Source organism: Doryrhamphus excisus, linkage group LG8 (genome assembly GCF_037039965.1).
Source record: "Doryrhamphus excisus strain RoL-2023G ecotype Guam linkage group LG8, RoL_Dexc_Guam_v1.1, whole genome shotgun sequence".
NCBI lineage: Eukaryota > Metazoa > Chordata > Actinopteri > Syngnathiformes > Syngnathidae > Doryrhamphus > Doryrhamphus excisus.
In genome coordinates, this window is record NC_136364.1 from 3,343,978 (window position 1) to 3,370,141 (window position 26,164).

Below are 26,164 nucleotides of genomic sequence, written 5' to 3' on the forward strand. Positions count from 1 at the left end.
TTTGACCACAAAGCCTATAGATAGCTTGAAATACATTATCACAGCGAGAGAAACACATTTTCTCATTTTAGCTGTAACTCCACTGCAGTGCTTCTCAGCCACCTGAAACTGTGGCACATAGAACAGGATGCAAAGCTGCGCCAGGCACACTTGGAATGAGCCTCCTGGCACCTTCCACTGGCTCAATATGACACGCCGTATCATGCTTTACTCATAATGTGTTTGAGAGCGAATAAAGTGCATTTTCGAACAATGGTTGTTTGTGACAAGCAATAAAGCACATGTGTTCCATAAGTGCCAAAACGCGCTTCGGAGGCCTCTTCTGAGTGAGTGGAGTGCTTTTTTGGACGTGGCACACATGTGCCATATATGGAGAAAATTTTGACCACAAAGCCTATAGATAGCTTGAAATACATTATCACAGCGAGAGAAACACATTTTCTCATTTTAGCTGTAACTCCACTGCAGTGCTTCTCAGCCACCTGAAACTGTGGCACATAGAACAGGATGCGAAGCTGCGCCAGGCACACTTGGAAAGAGCCTCCTGGCACCTTCCGCTGGCTAAATATGACACGCCGTATCATGCTTTTCCCATAAGGTGTTTGAGAGCGAATAAAGTGCATTTTCGAACAATGGTTGTGTGTGACAAGCAATAAAGCACATCACACTAAATGTGTTCCATAAGTGCCAAAACGCGTTTCGGAGGCCTTTTCTGAGCGAGTGGAGTGCTTTTTTGGACGTGGCACACGTGCCATATATGGAGAAAATTTTGACCACAAAGCCTATAGAGAGCTTGAAATACATTATCACAGCGAGAGAAACACATTTTCTCATTTTAGCTGTAACTCCACTGCAGTGCTTCTCAGCCACCTGAAACTGTGGCACATAGAACAGGATGCCAAGCTGCGCCAGGCACACTTGGAATGAGCCTCCTGGCACCTTCCACTGGCTCAATATGACACGCCGTATCATGCTTTACTCATAATGTGTTTGAGAGCGAATAAAGTGCATTTTCGAACAATGGTTGTTTGTGACAAGCAATAAAGCACATGTGTTCCATAAGTGCCAAAACGCGCTTCGGAGGCCTTTTCTGAGCGAGTGGAGTGCTTTTTTGGACGTGGCACACATGTGCCATATATGGAGAAAATTTTGACCACAAAGCCTATAGATAGCTTGAAATACATTATCACAGCGAGAGAAACACATTTTCTCATTTTAGCTGTAACTCCACTGCAGTGCTTCTCAGCCACCTGAAACTGTGGCACATAGAACAGGATGCAAAGCTGCGCCAGGCACACTTGGAATGAGCCTCCTGGCACCTTCCACTGGCTCAATATGACACGCCGTATCATGCTTTACTCATAATGTGTTTGAGAGCGAATAAAGTGCATTTTCGAACAATGGTTGTGTGTGACAAGCAATAAAGCACATCACACTAAATGTGTTCCATAAGTGCCAAAACGCGCTTCGGAGGCCTTTTCTGAGCGAGTGGAGTGCTTTTTTTGGACGTGGCACACATGTGCCATATATGGAGAAAATTTTGACCACAAAGGCTATAGGTAGGTTGAAATACATTATCACAGCGAGAGAAACACATTTTCCTCATTTTAGCTGTAACTCCACTGCAGTGCTTCTCAGCCACCTGAAACTGTGGCACATAGAACAGAATGCGAAGCTGCGTCAGGCACACTTGGAATGAGCCTCCTGGCACCTTCCTCTGGCTAAATATGACACGCCGTATCATGCTTTACTCATAAGGTGTTTGAGAGCGAATAAAGTGCATTTTCGAACAATGGTTGTGTGTGACAAGCAATAAAGCACATCACACTAAATGTGTTCCATAAGTGCCAAAACGCGTTTCGGAGGCCTTTTCTGAGCGAGTGGAGTGCTTTTTTGGACGTGGCACACATGTGCTATATATGGAGAAAATTTTGACCACAAAGCCTATAGATAGCTTGAAATACATTATCACAGCGAGAGAAACACATTTTCTCATTTTAGCTGTAACTCCACTGCAGTGCTTCTCAGCCACCTGAAACTGTGGCACATACAACAGGATGCGAAGCTGCGCCAGGCACACTTGGAATGAGCCTCCTGGCACCTTCCGCTGGCTAAATTTGACACGCCGTATCATGCTTTACTCATAATATGTTTGAGAGCGAATAAAGTGCATTTTCGAACAATGGTTGTGTGTGACAAGCAATAAAGCACATCACACTAAATGTGTTCCATAAGTGCCAAAACGCGCTTCGGAGGCCTTTTCTGAGCGAGTGGAGTGCTTTTTTGGACGTGGCAAACATGTGCCTTATATGGAGAAAATTTTGACCACAAAGGCTATAGGTAGCTTGAAATACATTATCACAGCGAGAGAAACACATTTTCTCATTTTAGCTGTAACTCCACTGCAGTGCTTCTCAGCCACCTGAAACTGTGGCACATAGAACAGGATGCGAAGCTGCGTCAGGCACACTTAGAATGAGCCTCCTGGCACCTTCCGCTGGCTAAATATGACACGCCGTATCATGCTTTACTCATAAGGTGTTTGAGAGCGAATAAAGTGCATTTTCGAACAATGGTTGTGTGTGACAAGCAATAAAGCACATCACACTAAATGTGTTCCATAAGTGCCAAAACGCGTTTCGGAGGCCTTTTCTGAGCGAGTGGAGTGCTTTTTTGGACGTGGCACACGTGCCATATATGGAGAAAATTTTGACCACAAAGCCTATAGATAGCTTGAAATACATTATCACAGCGAGAGAAACACATTTTCTCATTTTAGCTGTAACTCCACTGCAGTGCTTCTCAGCCACCTGAAACTGTGGCACATAGAACAGGATGCGAAGCTGCGCCAGGCACACTTGGAATGAGCCTCCTGGCACCTTCCGCTGGCTAAATATGACACGCCGTATCATGCTTTACTCATAAGGTGTTTGAGAGCGAATAAAGTGCATTTTCGAACAATGGTTGTTTGTGACAAGCAATAAAGTACATGTGTTCCATAAGTGCCAAAACGCGCTTCGGAGGCCTCTTCTGAGCGAGTGGAGTGCTTTTTTGGACGTGGCACACATGTGCCATATATGGAGAAAATTTTGACCACAAAGCCTATAGATAGCTTGAAATACATTATCACAGCGAGAGAAACACATTTTCTCATTTTAGCTGTAACTCCACTGCAGTGCTTCTCAGCCACCTGAAACTGTGGCACATAGAACAGGATGCAAAGCTGCGCCAGGCACACTTGGAATGAGCCTCCTGGCACCTTCCACTGGCTCAATATGACACGCCGTATCATGCTTTACTCATAATGTGTTTGAGAGCGAATAAAGTGCATTTTCGAACAATGGTTGTGTGTGACAAGCAATAAAGCACATCACACTAAATGTGTTCCATAAGTGCCAAAACGCGCTTCGGAGGCCTTTTCTGAGCGAGTGGAGTGCTTTTTTTGGACGTGGCACACATGTGCCATATATGGAGAAAATTTTGACCACAAAGGCTATAGGTAGGTTGAAATACATTATCACAGCGAGAGAAACACATTTTCCTCATTTTAGCTGTAACTCCACTGCAGTGCTTCTCAGCCACCTGAAACTGTGGCACATAGAACAGAATGCGAAGCTGCGTCAGGCACACTTGGAATGAGCCTCCTGGCACCTTCCGCTGGCTAAATATGACACGCCGTATCATGCTTTACTCATAAGGTGTTTGAGAGCGAATAAAGTGCATTTTCGAACAATGGTTGTGTGTGACAAGCAATAAAGCACATCACACTAAATGTGTTCCATAAGTGCCAAAACGCGTTTCGGAGGCCTTTTCTGAGCGAGTGGAGTGCTTTTTTGGACGTGGCACACATGTGCTATATATGGAGAAAATTTTGACCACAAAGCCTATAGATAGCTTGAAATACATTATCACAGCGAGAGAAACACATTTTCTCATTTTAGCTGTAACTCCACTGCAGTGCTTCTCAGCCACCTGAAACTGTGGCACATAGAACAGGATGCGAAGCTGCGCCAGGCACACTTGGAATGAGCCTCCTGGCACCTTCCGCTGGCTAAATTTGACACGCCGTATCATGCTTTACTCATAATATGTTTGAGAGCGAATAAAGTGCATTTTCGAACAATGGTTGTGTGTGACAAGCAATAAAGCACATCACACTAAATGTGTTCCATAAGTGCCAAAACGCGCTTCGGAGGCCTTTTCTGAGCGAGTGGAGTGCTTTTTTGGACGTGGCACACATGTGCCTTATATGGAGAAAATTTTGACCACAAAGGCTATAGGTAGCTTGAAATACATTATCACAGCGAGAGAAACACATTTTCTCATTTTAGCTGTAACTCCACTGCAGTGCTTCTCAGCCACCTGAAACTGTGGCACATAGAACAGGATGCAAAGCTGCGCCAGGCACATTTAGAATGAGCCTCCTGGCACCTTCCGCTGGCTCAATATGACACGCCGTATCATGCTTTACTCATAATGTGTTTGAGAGCGAATAAAGTGCATTTTCGAACAATGGTTGTGTGTGACAAGCAATAAAGCACATGTGTTCCATAAGTGCCAAAACGCGCTTCGGAGGCCTTTTCTGAGCGAGTGGAGTGCTTTTTTGGACGTGGCACACATGTGCCATATATGGAGAAAATTTTGACCACAAAGCCTATAGATAGCTTGAAATACATTATCACAGCGAGAGAAACACATTTTTTCTTTTTAGCTGCAACTCCACTTAAGTGCTTCTCAGCCACCTGAAACTGTGGCACATAGAACAGGATGCGAAGCTGCGCCAGGCACACTTGGAATGAGCCTCCTGGCACCTTCCGCTGGCTAAATATGACACGCCGTATCATGCTTTACTCATAAGGTGTTTGAGAGCGAATAAAGTGCATTTTCGAACAATGGTTGTTTGTCACAAGCAATAAAGCACATGTGTTCCATAAGTGCCAAAACGCGCTTCGGAGGCCTCTTCTGAGTGAGTGGAGTGCTTTTTTGGACGTGGCACACATGTGCCATATATGGAGAAAATTTTGACCACAAAGCCTATAGATAGCTTGAAATACATTATCACAGCGAGAGAAACACATTTTTTCATTTTAGCTGCAACTCCACTTAAGTGCTTCTCAGCCACCTGAAACTGTGGCACATAGAACAGGATGCGAATCTGCGTCAGCCACACTTGGAATGAGCCTCCTGGCACCTTCCACTGGCTAAATATGACACGCCGTATCATGCTTTACTCATAAGGCGTTTGAGAGCGAATAAAGTGCATTTTCGAACAATGGTTGTGTGTGACAAGCAATAAAGCACATCACACTAAATGTCTTCCATAAGTGCCAAAACGCGCTTCGGAGGCCTTTTCTGAGCGAGTGGAGTGCTTTTTTGGACGTGGCACACATGTGCCATATATGGAGAAAATTTTGACCACAAAGCCTATAGATAGCTTGAAATACATTATCACAGCGAGAGAAACACATTTTCTCATTTTAGCTGTAACTCCACTGCAGTGCTTCTCAGCCACCTGAAACTGTGGCACATAGAACAGGATGCAAAGCTGCGCCAGGCACACTTGGAATGAGCCTCCTGGCACCTTCCACTGGCTCAATATGACACGCCGTATCATGCTTTACTCATAATGTGTTTGAGAGCGAATAAAGTGCATTTTCGAACAATGGTTGTTTGTGACAAGCAATAAAGCACATGTGTTCCATAAGTGCCAAAACGCGCTTCGGAGGCCTCTTCTGAGTGAGTGGAGTGCTTTTTTGGACGTGGCACACATGTGCCATATATGGAGAACATTTTGACCACAAAGGCTATAGGTAGCTTGAAATACATTATCACAGCGAGAGAAACACATTTTCCTCATTTTAGCTGTAACTCCACTGCAGTGCTTCTCAGCCACCTGAAACTGTGGCACATAGAACAGGATGCGAAGCTGCGTCAGGCACACTTGGAATGAGCCTCCTGGCACCTTCCGCTGGCTAAATATGACACGCCGTATCATGCTTTACTCATAAGGTGTTTGAGAGCGAATAAAGTGCATTTTCGAACAATGGTTGTGTGTGACAAGCAATAAAGCACATCACACTAAATGTGTTCCATAAGTGCCAAAACGCGTTTCGGAGGCCTTTTCTGAGCGAGTGGAGTGCTTTTTTGGACGTGGCACACATGTGCCATATATGGAGAAAATTTTGACCACAAAGCCTATAGATAGCTTGAAATACATTATCACAGCGAGAGAAACACATTTTCTCATTTTAGCTGTAACTCCACTGCAGTGCTTCTCAGCCACCTGAAACTGTGGCACATAGAACAGGATGCGAAGCTGCGCCAGGCACACTTGGAAAGAGCCTCCTGGCACCTTCCGCTGGCTAAATATGACACGCCGTATCATGCTTTTCCCATAAGGTGTTTGAGAGCGAATAAAGTGCATTTTCGAACAATGGTTGTGTGTGACAAGCAATAAAGCACATCACACTAAATGTGTTCCATAAGTGCCAAAACGCGTTTCGGAGGCCTTTTCTGAGCGAGTGGAGTGCTTTTTTGGACGTGGCACACGTGCCATATATGGAGAAAATTTTGACCACAAAGCCTATAGAGAGCTTGAAATACATTATCACAGCGAGAGAAACACATTTTCTCATTTTAGCTGTAACTCCACTGCAGTGCTTCTCAGCCACCTGAAACTGTGGCACATAGAACAGGATGCCAAGCTGCGCCAGGCACACTTGGAATGAGCCTCCTGGCACCTTCCACTGGCTCAATATGACACGCCGTATCATGCTTTACTCATAATGTGTTTGAGAGCGAATAAAGTGCATTTTCGAACAATGGTTGTTTGTGACAAGCAATAAAGCACATGTGTTCCATAAGTGCCAAAACGCGCTTCGGAGGCCTTTTCTGAGCGAGTGGAGTGCTTTTTTGGACGTGGCACACATGTGCCATATATGGAGAAAATTTTGACCACAAAGCCTATAGATAGCTTGAAATACATTATCACAGCGAGAGAAACACATTTTCTCATTTTAGCTGTAACTCCACTGCAGTGCTTCTCAGCCACCTGAAACTGTGGCACATAGAACAGGATGCAAAGCTGCGCCAGGCACACTTGGAATGAGCCTCCTGGCACCTTCCACTGGCTCAATATGACACGCCGTATCATGCTTTACTCATAATGTGTTTGAGAGCGAATAAAGTGCATTTTCGAACAATGGTTGTGTGTGACAAGCAATAAAGCACATCACACTAAATGTGTTCCATAAGTGCCAAAACGCGCTTCGGAGGCCTTTTCTGAGCGAGTGGAGTGCTTTTTTTGGACGTGGCACACATGTGCCATATATGGAGAAAATTTTGACCACAAAGGCTATAGGTAGGTTGAAATACATTATCACAGCGAGAGAAACACATTTTCCTCATTTTAGCTGTAACTCCACTGCAGTGCTTCTCAGCCACCTGAAACTGTGGCACATAGAACAGAATGCGAAGCTGCGTCAGGCACACTTGGAATGAGCCTCCTGGCACCTTCCTCTGGCTAAATATGACACGCCGTATCATGCTTTACTCATAAGGTGTTTGAGAGCGAATAAAGTGCATTTTCGAACAATGGTTGTGTGTGACAAGCAATAAAGCACATCACACTAAATGTGTTCCATAAGTGCCAAAACGCGTTTCGGAGGCCTTTTCTGAGCGAGTGGAGTGCTTTTTTGGACGTGGCACACATGTGCTATATATGGAGAAAATTTTGACCACAAAGCCTATAGATAGCTTGAAATACATTATCACAGCGAGAGAAACACATTTTCTCATTTTAGCTGTAACTCCACTGCAGTGCTTCTCAGCCACCTGAAACTGTGGCACATACAACAGGATGCGAAGCTGCGCCAGGCACACTTGGAATGAGCCTCCTGGCACCTTCCGCTGGCTAAATTTGACACGCCGTATCATGCTTTACTCATAATATGTTTGAGAGCGAATAAAGTGCATTTTCGAACAATGGTTGTGTGTGACAAGCAATAAAGCACATCACACTAAATGTGTTCCATAAGTGCCAAAACGCGCTTCGGAGGCCTTTTCTGAGCGAGTGGAGTGCTTTTTTGGACGTGGCAAACATGTGCCTTATATGGAGAAAATTTTGACCACAAAGGCTATAGGTAGCTTGAAATACATTATCACAGCGAGAGAAACACATTTTCTCATTTTAGCTGTAACTCCACTGCAGTGCTTCTCAGCCACCTGAAACTGTGGCACATAGAACAGGATGCGAAGCTGCGTCAGGCACACTTAGAATGAGCCTCCTGGCACCTTCCGCTGGCTAAATATGACACGCCGTATCATGCTTTACTCATAAGGTGTTTGAGAGCGAATAAAGTGCATTTTCGAACAATGGTTGTGTGTGACAAGCAATAAAGCACATCACACTAAATGTGTTCCATAAGTGCCAAAACGCGTTTCGGAGGCCTTTTCTGAGCGAGTGGAGTGCTTTTTTGGACGTGGCACACGTGCCATATATGGAGAAAATTTTGACCACAAAGCCTATAGATAGCTTGAAATACATTATCACAGCGAGAGAAACACATTTTCTCATTTTAGCTGTAACTCCACTGCAGTGCTTCTCAGCCACCTGAAACTGTGGCACATAGAACAGGATGCGAAGCTGCGCCAGGCACACTTGGAATGAGCCTCCTGGCACCTTCCGCTGGCTAAATATGACACGCCGTATCATGCTTTACTCATAAGGTGTTTGAGAGCGAATAAAGTGCATTTTCGAACAATGGTTGTTTGTGACAAGCAATAAAGTACATGTGTTCCATAAGTGCCAAAACGCGCTTCGGAGGCCTCTTCTGAGCGAGTGGAGTGCTTTTTTGGACGTGGCACACATGTGCCATATATGGAGAAAATTTTGACCACAAAGGCTATAGGTAGCTTGAAATACATTATCACAGCGAGAGAAACACATTTTCTCATTTTAGCTGTAACTCCACTGCAGTGCTTCTCAGCCACCTGAAACTGTGGCACATAGAACAGGATGCAAAGCTGCGCCAGGCACACTTAGAATGAGCCTCCTGGCACCTTCCGCTGGCTCAATATGACACGCCGTATCATGCTTTACTCATAATGTGTTTGAGAGCGAATAAAGTGCATTTTCGAACAATGGTTGTGTGTGACAAGCAATAAAGCACATGTGTTCCATAAGTGCCAAAACGCGCTTCGGAGGCCTTTTCTGAGCGAGTGGAGTGCTTTTTTGGACGTGGCACAGATGTGCCATATATGGAGAAAATTTTGACCACAAAGCCTATAGATAGCTTGAAATACATTATCACAGCGAGAGAAACACATTTTTTCATTTTAGCTGCAACTCCACTTAAGTGCTTCTCAGCCACCTGAAACTGTGGCACATAGAACAGGATGCGAAGCTGCGCCAGGCACACTTGGAATGAGCCTCCTGGCACCTTCCGCTGGCTAAATATGACACGCCGTATCATGCTTTACTCATAAGGTGTTTGAGAGCGAATAAAGTGCATTTTCGAACAATGGTTGTGTGTGACAAGCAATAAAGCACATCACACTAAATGTGTTCCATAAGTGCCAAAACGCGTTTCGGAGGCCTTTTCTGAGCGAGTGGAGTGCTTTTTTGGACGTGGCACACATGTGCCATATATGGAGAAAATTTTGACCACAAAGCCTATAGATAGCTTGAAATACATTATCACAGCGAGAGAAACACATTTTCTCATTTTAGCTGTAACTCCACTGCAGTGCTTCTCAGCCACCTGAAACTGTGGCACATAGAACAGGATGCGAAGCTGCGCCAGGCACACTTGGAAAGAGCCTCCTGGCACCTTCCGCTGGCTAAATATGACACGCCGTATCATGCTTTTCCCATAAGGTGTTTGAGAGCGAATAAAGTGCATTTTCGAACAATGGTTGTGTGTGACAAGCAATAAAGCACATCACACTAAATGTGTTCCATAAGTGCCAAAACGCGTTTCGGAGGCCTTTTCTGAGCGAGTGGAGTGCTTTTTTGGACGTGGCACACATGTGCCATATATGGAGAAAATTTTGACCACAAAGCCTATAGATAGCTTGAAATACATTATCACAGCGAGAGAAACACATTTTCTCATTTTAGCTGTAACTCCACTGCAGTGCTTCTCAGCCACCTGAAACTGTGGCACATAGAACAGGATGCAAAGCTGCGCCAGGCACACTTGGAATGAGCCTCCTGGCACCTTCCACTGGCTCAATATGACACGCCGTATCATGCTTTACTCATAATGTGTTTGAGAGCGAATAAAGTGCATTTTCGAACAATGGTTGTTTGTGACAAGCAATAAAGCACATGTGTTCCATAAGTGCCAAAACGCGCTTCGGAGGCCTTTTCTGAGCGAGTGGAGTGCTTTTTTGGACGTGGCACACATGTGCCATATATGGAGAAAATTTTGACCACAAAGCCTATAGATAGCTTGAAATACATTATCACAGCGAGAGAAACACATTTTTTCATTTTAGCTGCAACTCCACTTAAGTGCTTCTCAGCCACCTGAAACTGTGGCACATAGAACAGGATGCGAAGCTGCGCCAGGCACACTTGGAATGAGCCTCCTGGCACCTTCCGCTGGCTAAATATGACACGCCGTATCATGCTTTACTCATAAGGTGTTTGAGAGCGAATAAAGTGCATTTTCGAACAATGGTTGTTTGTGACAAGCAATAAAGCACATGTGTTCCATAAGTGCCAAAACGCGCTTCGGAGGCCTCTTCTGAGTGAGTGGAGTGCTTTTTTGGACGTGGCACACATGTGCCATATATGGAGAAAATTTTGACCACAAAGGCTATAGGTAGCTTGAAATACATTATCACAGCGAGAGAAACACATTTTCCTCATTTTAGCTGTAACTCCACTGCAGTGCTTCTCAGCCACCTGAAACTGTGGCACATAGAACAGGATGCGAAGCTGCGTCAGGCACACTTGGAATGAGCCTCCTGGCACCTTCCGCTGGCTAAATATGACACGCCGTGTCATGCTTTACTCATAAGGTGTTTGAGAGCGAATAAAGTGCATTTTCGAACAATGGTTGTGTGTGACAAGCAATAAAGCACATCACACTAAATGTGTTCCATAAGTGCCAAAACGCGTTTCGGAGGCCTTTTCTGAGCGAGTGGAGTGCTTTTTTGGACGTGGCACACATGTGCCATATATGGAGAAAATTTTGACCACAAAGCCTATAGATAGCTTGAAATACATTATCACAGCGAGAGAAACACATTTTCTCATTTTAGCTGTAACTCCACTGCAGTGCTTCTCAGCCACCTGAAACTGTGGCACATAGAACAGGATGCGAAGCTGCGCCAGGCACACTTGGAAAGAGCCTCCTGGCACCTTCCGCTGGCTAAATATGACACGCCGTATCATGCTTTTCCCATAAGGTGTTTGAGAGCGAATAAAGTGCATTTTCGAACAATGGTTGTGTGTGACAAGCAATAAAGCACATCACACTAAATGTGTTCCATAAGTGCCAAAACGCGTTTCGGAGGCCTTTTCTGAGCGAGTGGAGTGCTTTTTTGGACGTGGCACACGTGCCATATATGGAGAAAATTTTGACCACAAAGCCTATAGATAGCTTGAAATACATTATCACAGCGAGAGAAACACATTTTCTCATTTTAGCTGTAACTCCACTGCAGTGCTTCTCAGCCACCTGAAACTGTGGCACATAGAACAGGATGCGAAGCTGCGTCAGGCACACTTGGAATGAGCCTCCTGGCACCTTCCGCTGGCTAAATATGACACGCCGTATCATGCTTTACTCATAAGGTGTTTGAGAGCGAATAAAGTGCATTTTCGAACAATGGTTGTGTGTGACAAGCAATAAAGCACATCACACTAAATGTGTTCCATAAGTGCCAAAACGCGTTTCGGAGGCCTTTTCTGAGTGAGTGGAGTGCTTTTTTGGACGTGGCACACATGTGCCATATATGGAGAAAATTTTGACCACAAAGCCTATAGATAGCTTGAAATACATTATCACAGCGAGAGAAACACATTTTCTCATTTTAGCTGTAACTCCACTGCAGTGCTTCTCAGCCACCTGAAACTGTGGCACATAGAACAGGATGCGAAGCTGCGCCAGGCACACTTGGAAAGAGCCTCCTGGCACCTTCCGCTGGCTAAATATGACAGGCCGTATCATGCTTTTCCCATAAGGTGTTTGAGAGCGAATAAAGTGCATTTTCGAACAATGGTTGTGTGTGACAAGCAATAAAGCACATCACACTAAATGTGTTCCATAAGTGCCAAAACGCGTTTCGGAGGCCTTTTCTGAGCGAGTGGAGTGCTTTTTTGGACGTGGCACACGTGCCAAATATGGAGAAAATTTTGACCACAAAGCCTATAGATAGCTTGAAATACATTATCACAGCGAGAGAAACACATTTTCTCATTTTAGCTGTAACTCCACTGCAGTGCTTCTCAGCCACCTGAAACTGTGGCACATAGAACAGGATGCAAAGCTGCGCCAGGCACACTTGGAATGAGCCTCCTGGCACCTTCCACTGGCTCAATATGACACGCCGTATCATGCTTTACTCATAATGTGTTTGAGAGCGAATAAAGTGCATTTTCGAACAATGGTTGTTTGTGACAAGCAATAAAGCACATGTGTTCCATAAGTGCCAAAACGCGCTTCGGAGGCCTTTTCTGAGCGAGTGGAGTGCTTTTTTGGACGTGGCACACATGTGCCATATATGGAGAAAATTTTGACCACAAAGCCTATAGATAGCTTGAAATACATTATCACAGCGAGAGAAACACATTTTCTCATTTTAGCTGTAACTCCACTGCAGTGCTTCTCAGCCACCTGAAACTGTGGCACATAGAACAGGATGCAAAGCTGCGCCAGGCACACTTGGAATGAGCCTCCTGGCACCTTCCACTGGCTCAATATGACACGCCATATCATGCTTTACTCATAATGTGTTTGAGAGCGAATAAAGTGCATTTTCGAACAATGGTTGTGTGTGACAAGCAATAAAGCACATCACACTAAATGTGTTCCATAAGTGCCAAAACGCGCTTCGGAGGCCTTTTCTGAGCGAGTGGAGTGCTTTTTTTGGACGTGGCACACATGTGCCATATATGGAGAAAATTTTGACCACAAAGGCTATAGGTAGGTTGAAATACATTATCACAGCGAGAGAAACACATTTTCCTCATTTTAGCTGTAACTCCACTGCAGTGCTTCTCAGCCACCTGAAACTGTGGCACATAGAACAGAATGCGAAGCTGCGTCAGGCACACTTGGAATGAGCCTCCTGGCACCTTCCGCTGGCTAAATATGACACGCCGTATCATGCTTTACTCATAAGGTGTTTGAGAGCGAATAAAGTGCATTTTCGAACAATGGTTGTGTGTGACAAGCAATAAAGCACATCACACTAAATGTGTTCCATAAGTGCCAAAACGCGCTTCGGAGGCCTTTTCTGAGCGAGTGGAGTGCTTTTTTGGACGTGGCACACATGTGCCTTATATGGAGAAAATTTTGACCACAAAGGCTATAGGTAGCTTGAAATACATTATCACAGCGAGAGAAACACATTTTCTCATTTTAGCTGTAACTCCACTGCAGTGCTTCTCAGCCACCTGAAACTGTGGCACATAGAACAGGATGCAAAGCTGCGCCAGGCACATTTAGAATGAGCCTCCTGGCACCTTCCGCTGGCTCAATATGACACGCCGTATCATGCTTTACTCATAATGTGTTTGAGAGCGAATAAAGTGCATTTTCGAACAATGGTTGTGTGTGACAAGCAATAAAGCACATGTGTTCCATAAGTGCCAAAACGCGCTTCGGAGGCCTTTTCTGAGCGAGTGGAGTGCTTTTTTGGACGTGGCACACATGTGCCATATATGGAGAAAATTTTGACCACAAAGCCTATAGATAGCTTGAAATACATTATCACAGCGAGAGAAACACATTTTCTCATTTTAGCTGTAACTCCACTGCAGTGCTTCTCAGCCACCTGAAACTGTGGCACATAGAACAGGATGCGAAGCTGCGTCAGCCACACTTGGAATGAGCCTCCTGGCACCTTCCACTGGCTAAATATGACACGCCGTATCATGCTTTACTCATAAGGCGTTTGAGAGCGAATAAAGTGCATTTTCGAACAATGGTTGTGTGTGACAAGCAATAAAGCACATCACACTAAATGTCTTCCATAAGTGCCAAAACGCGCTTCGGAGGCCTTTTCTGAGCGAGTGGAGTGCTTTTTTGGACGTGGCACACATGTGCCATATATGGAGAAAATTTTGACCACAAAGCCTATAGATAGCTTGAAATACATTATCACAGCGAGAGAAACACATTTTCTCATTTTAGCTGTAACTCCACTGCAGTGCTTCTCAGCCACCTGAAACTGTGGTACATAGAACAGGATGCAAAGCTGCGCCAGGCACACTTGGAATGAGCCTCCTGGCACCTTCCACTGCCTAAATATGACACGCCGTATCATGCTTTACTCATAATATGTTTGAGAGCGAATAAAGTGCATTTTCGAACAATGGTTGTGTGTGACAAGCAATAAAGCACATCACACTAAATGTGTTCCATAAGTGCCAAAACGCGCTTCGGAGGCCTTTTCTGAGCGAGTGGAGTGCTTTTTTGGACGTGGCACACATGTGCCTTATATGGAGAAAATTTTGACCACAAAGGCTATAGGTAGCTTGAAATACATTATCACAGCGAGAGAAACACATTTTCTCATTTTAGCTGTAACTCCACTGCAGTGCTTCTCAGCCACCTGAAACTGTGGCACATAGAACAGGATGCAAAGCTGCGCCAGGCACACTTAGAATGAGCCTCCTGGCACCTTCCGCTGGCTCAATATGACACGCCGTATCATGCTTTACTCATAATGTGTTTGAGAGCGAATAAAGTGCATTTTCGAACAATGGTTGTGTGTGACAAGCAATAAAGCACATTGTTCCATAAGTGCCAAAACGCGCTTCGGAGGCCTTTTCTGAGCGAGTGGAGTGCTTTTTTGGACGTGGCACACATGTGCCATATATGGAGAAAATTTTGACCACAAAGCCTATAGATAGCTTGAAATACATTATCACAGCGAGAGAAACACATTTTTTCTTTTTAGCTGCAACTCCACTTAAGTGTTTCTCAGCCACCTGAAACTGTGGCACATAGAACAGGATGCGAAGCTGCGCCAGGCACACTTGGAATGAGCCTCCTGGCACCTTCCGCTGGCTAAATATGACACGCCGTATCATGCTTTACTCATAAGGTGTTTGAGAGCGAATAAAGTGCATTTTCGAACAATGGTTGTTTGTGACAAGCAATAAAGCACATGTGTTCCATAAGTGCCAAAACGCGCTTCGGAGGCCTCTTCTGAGTGAGTGGAGTGCCTTTTTGGACGTGGCACACATGTGCCATATATGGAGAAAATTTTGACCACAAAGGCTATAGGTAGCTTGAAATACATTATCACAGCGAGAGAAACACATTTTCCTCATTTTAGCTGTAACTCCACTGCAGTGCTTCTCAGCCACCTGAAACTGTGGCACATAGAACAGGATGCGAAGCTGCGTCAGCCACACTTGGAATGAGCCTCCTGGCACCTTCCACTGGCTAAATATGACACGCCGTATCATGCTTTACTCATAAGGCGTTTGAGAGCGAATAAAGTGCATTTTCGAACAATGGTTGTGTGTGACAAGCAATAAAGCACATCACACTAAATGTCTTCCATAAGTGCCAAAACGCGCTTCGGAGGCCTTTTCTGAGCGAGTGGAGTGCTTTTTTGGACGTGGCACACATGTGCCATATATGGAGAAAATTTTGACCACAAAGCCTATAGATAGCTTGAAATACATTATCACAGCGAGAGAAACACATTTTCTCATTTTAGCTGTAACTCCACTGCAGTGCTTCTCAGCCACCTGAAACTGTGGCACATAGAACAGGATGCGAAGCTGCGCCAGGCACACTTGGAATGAGCCTCCTGGCACCTTCCGCTGGCTAAATACGACACGCCGTATCATGCTTTACTCATAAGGTGTTTGAGAGCGAATAAAGTGCATTTTCGAACAATGGTTGTTTGTGACAAGCAATAAAGTACATGTGTTCCATAAGTGCCAAAACGCGCTTCGGAGGCCTCTTCTGAGCGAGTGGAGTGCTTTTTTGGACGTGGCACACATGTGCCATATATGGAGAAAATTTTGACCACAAAGGCTATAGGTAGGTTGAAATACATTATCACAGCGAGAGAAACACATTTTCTCATTTTAGCTGTAACTCCACTGCAGTGCTTCTCAGCCACCTGAAACTGTGGCACATAGAACAGGATGCGAAGCTGCGTCAGGCACACTTGGAATGAGCCTCCTGGCACCTTCCACTGGCTAAATATGACACGCCGTATCATGCTTTACTCATAAGGCGTTTGAGAGCGAATAAAGTGCATTTTCGAACAATGGTTGTGTGTGACAAGCAATAAAACACATCACACTAAATGTGTTCCATAAGTGCCAAAACGCGCTTCGGAGGCCTTTTCTGAGCGAGTGGAGTGCTTTTTTGGACGTGGCACACATGTGCCATATATGGAGAAAATTTTGACCACAAAGCCTATAGATAGCTTGAAATACATTATCACAGCGAGAGAAACACATTTTCTCATTTTAGCTGTAACTCCACTGCAGTGCTTCTCAGCCACCTGAAACTGTGGCACATAGAACAGGATGCAAAGCTGCGCCAGGCACACTTGGAATGAGCCTCCTGGCACCTTCCACTGGCTCAATATGACACGCCGTATCATGCTTTACTCATAATGTGTTTGAGAGCGAATAAAGTGCATTTTCGAACAATGGTTGTTTGTGACAAGCAATAAAGCACATGTGTTCCATAAGTGCCAAAACGCGCTTCGGAGGCCTCTTCTGAGTGAGTGGAGTGCCTTTTTGGACGTGGCACACATGTGCCATATATGGAGAAAATTTTGACCACAAAGGCTATAGGTAGCTTGAAATACATTATCACAGCGAGAGAAACACATTTTCCTCATTTTAGCTGTAACTCCACTGCAGTGCTTCTCAGCCACCTGAAACTGTGGCACATAGAACAGGATGCGAAGCTGCGTCAGGCACACTTGGAATGAGCCTCCTGGCACCTTCCGCTGGCTAAATATGACACGCCGTATCATGCTTTACTCATAAGGTGTTTGAGAGCGAATAAAGTGCATTTTCGAACAATGGTTGTGTGTGACAAGCAATAAAGCACATCACACTAAATGTGTTCCATAAGTGCCAAAACGCGCTTCGGAGGCCTTTTCTGAGCGAGTGGAGTGCTTTTTTGGACGTGGCACACATGTGCCATATATGGAGAAAATTTTGACCACAAAGCCTATAGATAGCTTGAAATACATTATCACAGCGAGAGAAACACATTTTCTCATTTTAGCTGTAACTCCACTGCAGTGCTTCTCAGCCACCTGAAACTGTGGCACATAGAACAGGATGCAAAGCTGCGCCAGGCACACTTGGAATGAGCCTCCTGGCACCTTCCACTGGCTAAATATGACACGCCGTATCATGCTTTTCCCATAAGGTGTTTGAGAGCGAATAAAGTGCATTTTCGAACAATGGTTGTGTGTGACAAGCAATAAAGCACATCACACTAAATGTGTTCCATAAGTGCCAAAACGCGCTTCGGAGGCCTTTTCTGAGCGAGTGGAGTGCTTTTTTGGACGTGGCACACATGTGCCATATATGGAGAAAATTTTGACCACAAAGCCTATAGATAGCTTGAAATACATTATCACAGCGAGAGAAACACATTTTCTCATTTTAGCTCTAACTCCACTGCAGTGCTTCTCAGCCACCTGAAACTGTGGCACATAGAACAGGATGCGAAGCTGCGTCAGGCACACTTGGAATGAGCCTCCTGGCACCTTCCGCTGGCTAAATATGACACGCCGTATCATGCTTTACTCATAAGGTGTTTGAGAGCGAATAAAGTGCATTTTCGAACAATGGTTGTGTGTGACAAGCAATAAAGCACATCACACTAAATGTGTTCCATAAGTGCCAAAACGCGCTTCGGAGGCCTTTTCTGAGCGAGTGGAGTGCTTTTTTTGGACGTGGCACACATGTGCCATATATGGAGAAAATTTTGACCACAAAGCCTATAGATAGCTTGAAATACATTATCACAGCGAGAGAAACACATTTTCTCATTTTAGCTGTAACTCCACTGCAGTGCTTCTCAGCCACCTGAAACTGTGGCACATAGAACAGGATGCAAAGCTGCGCCAGGCACACTTGGAATGAGCCTCCTGGCACCTTCCACTGGCTCAATATGACACGCCGTATCATGCTTTACTCATAATGTGTTTGAGAGCGAATAAAGTGCATTTTCGAACAATGGTTGTTTGTGACAAGCAATAAAGCACATGTGTTCCATAAGTGCCAAAACGCGCTTCGGAGGCCTCTTCTGAGTGAGTGGAGTGCCTTTTTGGACGTGGCACACATGTGCCATATATGGAGAAAATTTTGACCACAAAGGCTATAGGTAGCTTGAAATACATTATCACAGCGAGAGAAACACATTTTCCTCATTTTAGCTGTAACTCCACTGCAGTGCTTCTCAGCCACCTGAAACTGTGGCACATAGAACAGGATGCGAAGCTGCGTCAGGCACACTTGGAATGAGCCTCCTGGCACCTTCCGCTGGCTAAATATGACACGCCGTATCATGCTTTACTCATAAGGTGTTTGAGAGCGAATAAAGTGCATTTTCGAACAATGGTTGTGTGTGACAAGCAATAAAGCACATCACACTAAATGTGTTCCATAAGTGCCAAAACGCGCTTCGGAGGCCTTTTCTGAGCGAGTGGAGTGCTTTTTTGGACGTGGCACACATGTGCCATATATGGAGAAAATTTTGACCACAAAGCCTATAGATAGCTTGAAATACATTATCACAGCGAGAGAAACACATTTTCTCATTTTAGCTGTAACTCCACTGCAGTGCTTCTCAGCCACCTGAAACTGTGGCACATAGAACAGGATGCAAAGCTGCGCCAGGCACACTTGGAATGAGCCTCCTGGCACCTTCCACTGCCTAAATATGACACGCCGTATCATGCTTTACTCATAATATGTTTGAGAGCGAATAAAGTGCATTTTCGAACAATGGTTGTGTGTGACAAGCAATAAAGCACATCACACTAAATGTGTTCCATAAGTGCCAAAACGCGTTTCGGAGGCCTTTTCTGAGCGAGTGGAGTGCTTTTTTGGACGTGGCACACGTGCCATATATGGAGAAAATTTTGACCACAAAGCCTACAGATAGCTTGAAATACATTATCACAGCGAGAGAAACACATTTTCTCATTTTAGCTGTAACTCCACTGCAGTGCTTCTCAGCCACCTGAAACTGTGGCACATAAAACAGGATGCAAAGCTGCGCCAGGCACACTTGGAATGAGCCTCCTGGCACCTTCCACTGGCTCAATATGACACGCCGTATCATGCTTTACTCATAATGTGTTTGAGAGCGAATAAAGTGCATTTTCGAACAATGGTTGTTTGTGACAAGCAATAAAGCACATGTGTTCCATAAGTGCCAAAACGCGCTTCGGAGGCCTCTTCTGAGTGAGTGGAGTGCTTTTTTGGACGTGGCACACATGTGCCATATATGGAGAACATTTTGACCACAAAGGCTATAGGTAGCTTGAAATACATTATCACAGCGAGAGAAACACATTTTCCTCATTTTAGCTGTAACTCCACTGCAGTGCTTCTCAGCCACCTGAAACTGTGGCACATAGAACAGGATGCGAAGCTGCGTCAGGCACACTTGGAATGAGCCTCCTGGCACCTTCCGCTGGCTAAATATGACACGCCGTATCATGCTTTACTCATAAGGTGTTTGAGAGCGAATAAAGTGCATTTTCGAACAATGGTTGTGTGTGACAAGCAATAAAGCACATCACACTAAATGTGTTCCATAAGTGCCAAAACGCGTTTCGGAGGCCTTTTCTGAGCGAGTGGAGTGCTTTTTTGGACGTGGCACACGTGCCATATATGGAGAAAATTTTGACCACAAAGCCTATAGATAGCTTGAAATACATTATCACAGCGAGAGAAACACATTTTCTCATTTTAGCTGTAACTCCACTGCAGTGCTTCTCAGCCACCTGAAACTGTGGCACATAGAACAGGATGCGAAGCTGCGCCAGGCACACTTGGAATGAGCCTCCTGGCACCTTCCACTGGCTAAATATGACACGCCGTATCATGCTTTTCCCATAAGGTGTTTGAGAGCGAATAAAGTGCATTTTCGAACAATGGTTGTGTGTGACAAGCAATAAAGCACATCACACTAAATGTGTTCCATAAGTGCCAAAACGCGCTTCGGAGGCCTTTTCTGAGCGAGTGGAGTGCTTTTTTGGACGTGGCACACATGTGCCATATATGGAGAAAATTTTGACCACAAAGCCTATAGATAGCTTGAAATACATTATCACAGCGAGAGAAACACATTTTCTCATTTTAGCTGTAACTCCACTGCAGTGCTTCTCAGCCACCTGAAACTGTGGCACATAGAACAGGATGCGAAGCTGCGTCAGGCACACTTGGAATGAGCCTCCTGGCACCTTCCGCTGGCTAAATATGACACGCCGTATCATGCTTTACTCATAAGGTGTTTGAGAGCGAATAAAGTGCATTTTCGAACAATGGTTGTGTGTGACAAGCAATAAAGCACATCACACTAAATGTGTTCCATAAGTGCCAAAACGCGCTTCGGAGGCCTTTTCTGAGCGAGTGGAGTGCTTTTTTTGGACGTGGCACACATGTGCCATATATGGAGAAAATTTTGACCACAAAGGCTATAGGTAGGTTGAAATACATTATCACAGCGAGAGAAACACATTTTCCTCATTTTAGCTGTAACTCCACTGCAGTGCTTCTCAGCCACCTGAAACTGTGGCACATAGAACAGGATGCAAAGCTGCGCCAGGCACACTTGGAATGAGCCTCCTGGCACCTTCCGCTGGCTCAATATGACACGCCGTATCATGCTTTACTCATAATGTGTTTGAGAGCGAATAAAGTGCATTTTCGAACAATGGTTGTGTGTGACAAGCAATAAAGCACATGTGTTCCATAAGTGCCAAAACGCGCTTCGGAGCCCTTTTCTGAGCGAGTGGAGTGCTTTTTTGGACGTGGCACACATGTGCCATATATGGAGAAAATTTTGACCACAAAGCCTATAGATAGCTTGAAATACATTATCACAGCGAGAGAAACACATTTTTTCATTTTAGCTGTAACTCCACTGCAGTGCTTCTCAGCCACCTGAAACTGTGGCACATAGAACAGGATGCGAAGCTGCGCCAGGCACACTTGGAAAGAGCCTCCTGGCACCTTCCGCTGGCTAAATATGACACGCCGTATCATGCTTTTCCCATAAGGTGTTTGAGAGCGAATAAAGTGCATTTTCGAACAATGGTTGTGTGTGACAAGCAATAAAGCACATCACACTAAATGTGTTCCATAAGTGCTAAAACGCGTTTCGGAGGCCTTTTCTGAGCGAGTGGAGTGCTTTTTTGGACGTGGCACACGTGCCATATATGGAGAAAATTTTGACCACAAAGCCTATAGATAGCTTGAAATACATTATCACAGCGAGAGAAACACATTTTCTCATTTTAGCTGTAACTCCACTGCAGTGCTTCTCAGCCACCTGAAACTGTGGCACATAGAACAGGATGCAAAGCTGCGCCAGGCACACTTAGAATGAGCCTCCTGGCACCTTCCGCTGGCTCAATATGACACGCCGTATCATGCTTTACTCATAATGTGTTTGAGAGCGAATAAAGTGCATTTTCGAACAATGGTTGTGTGTGACAAGCAATAAAGCACATGTGTTCCATAAGTGCCAAAACGCGCTTCGGAGCCCTTTTCTGAGCGAGTGGAGTGCTTTTTTGGACGTGGCACACATGTGCCATATATGGAGAAAATTTTGACCACAAAGCCTATAGATAGCTTGAAATACATTATCACAGCGAGAGAAACACATTTTCTCATTTTAGCTGTAACTCCACTGCAGTGCTTCTCAGCCACCTGAAACTGTGGCACATAGAACAGGATGCAAAGCTGCGCCAGGCACACTTGGAATGAGCCTCCTGGCACCTTCCACTGGCTCAATATGACACGCCGTATCATGCTTTACTCATAATGTGTTTGAGAGCGAATAAAGTGCATTTTCGAACAATGGTTGTTTGTGACAAGCAATAAAGCACATGTGTTCCATAAGTGCCAAAACGCGCTTCGGAGGCCTCTTCTGAGTGAGTGGAGTGCCTTTTTGGACGTGGCACACATGTGCCATATATGGAGAAAATTTTGACCACAAAGGCTATAGGTAGCTTGAAATACATTATCACAGCGAGAGAAACACATTTTCCTCATTTTAGCTGTAACTCCACTGCAGTGCTTCTCAGCCACCTGAAACTGTGGCACATAGAACAGGATGCGAAGCTGCGTCAGGCACACTTGGAATGAGCCTCCTGGCACCTTCCGCTGGCTAAATATGACACGCCGTATCATGCTTTACTCATAAGGTGTTTGAGAGCGAATAAAGTGCATTTTCGAACAATGGTTGTGTGTGACAAGCAATAAAGCACATCACACTAAATGTGTTCCATAAGTGCCAAAACGCGCTTCGGAGGCCTTTTCTGAGCGAGTGGAGTGCTTTTTTGGACGTGGCACACATGTGCCATATATGGAGAAAATTTTGACCACAAAGCCTATAGATAGCTTGAAATACATTATCACAGCGAGAGAAACACATTTTCTCATTTTAGCTGTAACTCCACTGCAGTGCTTCTCAGCCACCTGAAACTGTGGCACATAGAACAGGATGCAAAGCTGCGCCAGGCACACTTGGAATGAGCCTCCTGGCACCTTCCACTGCCTAAATATGACACGCCGTATCATGCTTTACTCATAATATGTTTGAGAGCGAATAAAGTGCATTTTCGAACAATGGTTGTGTGTGACAAGCAATAAAGCACATCACACTAAATGTGTTCCATAAGTGCCAAAACGCGTTTCGGAGGCCTTTTCTGAGCGAGTGGAGTGCTTTTTTGGACGTGGCACACGTGCCATATATGGAGAAAATTTTGACCACAAAGCCTACAGATAGCTTGAAATACATTATCACAGCGAGAGAAACACATTTTCTCATTTTAGCTGTAACTCCACTGCAGTGCTTCTCAGCCACCTGAAACTGTGGCACATAGAACAGGATGCAAAGCTGCGCCAGGCACACTTGGAATGAGCCTCCTGGCACCTTCCACTGGCTCAATATGACACGCCGTATCATGCTTTACTCATAATGTGTTTGAGAGCGAATAAAGTGCATTTTCGAACAATGGTTGTTTGTGACAAGCAATAAAGCACATGTGTTCCATAAGTGCCAAAACGCGCTTCGGAGGCCTCTTCTGAGTGAGTGGAGTGCTTTTTTGGACGTGGCACACATGTGCCATATATGGAGAACATTTTGACCACAAAGGCTATAGGTAGCTTGAAATACATTATCACAGCGAGAGAAACACATTTTCCTCATTTTAGCTGTAACTCCACTGCAGTGCTTCTCAGCCACCTGAAACTGTGGCACATAGAACAGGATGCGAAGCTGCGTCAGGCACACTTGGAATGAGCCTCCTGGCACCTTCCGCTGGCTAAATATGACACGCCGTATCATGCTTTACTCATAAGGTGTTTGAGAGCGAATAAAGTGCATTTTCGAACAATGGTTGTGTGTGACAAGCAATAAAGCACATCACACTAAATGTGTTCCATAAGTGCCAAAACGCGTTTCGGAGGCCTTTTCTGAGCGAGTGGAGTGCTTTTTTGGACGTGGCACACGTGCCATATATGGAGAAAATTTTGACCACAAAGCCTATAGATAGCTTGAAATACATTATCACAGCGAGAGAAACACATTTTCTCATTTTAGCTGTAACTCCACTGCAGTGCTTCTCAGCCACCTGAAACTGTGGCACATAGAACAGGATGCGAAGCTGCGCCAGGCACACTTGGAATGAGCCTCCTGGCACCTTCCACTGGCTAAATATGACACGCCGTATCATGCTTTTCCCATAAGGTGTTTGAGAGCGAATAAAGTGCATTTTCGAACAATGGTTGTGTGTGACAAGCAATAAAGCACATCACACTAAATGTGTTCCATAAGTGCCAAAACGCGCTTCGGAGGCCTTTTCTGAGCGAGTGGAGTGCTTTTTTGGACGTGGCACACATGTGCCATATATGGAGAAAATTTTGACCACAAAGCCTATAGATAGCTTGAAATACATTATCACAGCGAGAGAAACACATTTTCTCATTTTAGCTGTAACTCCACTGCAGTGCTTCTCAGCCACCTGAAACTGTGGCACATAGAACAGGATGCGAAGCTGCGTCAGGCACACTTGGAATGAGCCTCCTGGCACCTTCCGCTGGCTAAATATGACACGCCGTATCATGCTTTACTCATAAGGTGTTTGAGAGCGAATAAAGTGCATTTTCGAACAATGGTTGTGTGTGACAAGCAATAAAGCACATCACACTAAATGTGTTCCATAAGTGCCAAAACGCGCTTCGGAGGCCTTTTCTGAGCGAGTGGAGTGCTTTTTTTGGACGTGGCACACATGTGCCATATATGGAGAAAATTTTGACCACAAAGCCTATAGATAGCTTGAAATACATTATCACAGCGAGAGAAACACATTTTCTCATTTTAGCTGTAACTCCACTGCAGTGCTTCTCAGCCACCTGAAACTGTGGCACATAGAACAGGATGCAAAGCTGCGCCAGGCACACTTGGAATGAGCCTCCTGGCACCTTCCACTGGCTCAATATGACACGCCGTATCATGCTTTACTCATAATGTGTTTGAGAGCGAATAAAGTGCATTTTCGAACAATGGTTGTTTGTGACAAGCAATAAAGCACATGTGTTCCATAAGTGCCAAAACGCGCTTCGGAGGCCTCTTCTGAGTGAGTGGAGTGCCTTTTTGGACGTGGCACACATGTGCCATATATGGAGAAAATTTTGACCACAAAGGCTATAGGTAGCTTGAAATACATTATCACAGCGAGAGAAACACATTTTCCTCATTTTAGCTGTAACTCCACTGCAGTGCTTCTCAGCCACCTGAAACTGTGGCACATAGAACAGGATGCGAAGCTGCGTCAGGCACACTTGGAATGAGCCTCCTGGCACCTTCCGCTGGCTAAATATGACACGCCGTATCATGCTTTACTCATAAGGTGTTTGAGAGCGAATAAAGTGCATTTTCGAACAATGGTTGTGTGTGACAAGCAATAAAGCACATCACACTAAATGTGTTCCATAAGTGCCAAAACGCGCTTCGGAGGCCTTTTCTGAGCGAGTGGAGTGCTTTTTTGGACGTGGCACACATGTGCCATATATGGAGAAAATTTTGACCACAAAGCCTATAGATAGCTTGAAATACATTATCACAGCGAGAGAAACACATTTTCTCATTTTAGCTGTAACTCCACTGCAGTGCTTCTCAGCCACCTGAAACTGTGGCACATAGAACAGGATGCAAAGCTGCGCCAGGCACACTTGGAATGAGCCTCCTGGCACCTTCCACTGCCTAAATATGACACGCCGTATCATGCTTTACTCATAATATGTTTGAGAGCGAATAAAGTGCATTTTCGAACAATGGTTGTGTGTGACAAGCAATAAAGCACATCACACTAAATGTGTTCCATAAGTGCCAAAACGCGTTTTGGAGGCCTTTTCTGAGCGAGTGGAGTGCTTTTTTGGACGTGGCACACGTGCCATATATGGAGAAAATTTTGACCACAAAGCCTACAGATAGCTTGAAATACATTATCACAGCGAGAGAAACACATTTTCTCATTTTAGCTGTAACTCCACTGCAGTGCTTCTCAGCCACCTGAAACTGTGGCACATAGAACAGGATGCAAAGCTGCGCCAGGCACACTTGGAATGAGCCTCCTGGCACCTTCCACTGGCTCAATATGACACGCCGTATCATGCTTTACTCATAATGTGTTTGAGAGCGAATAAAGTGCATTTTCGAACAATGGTTGTTTGTGACAAGCAATAAAG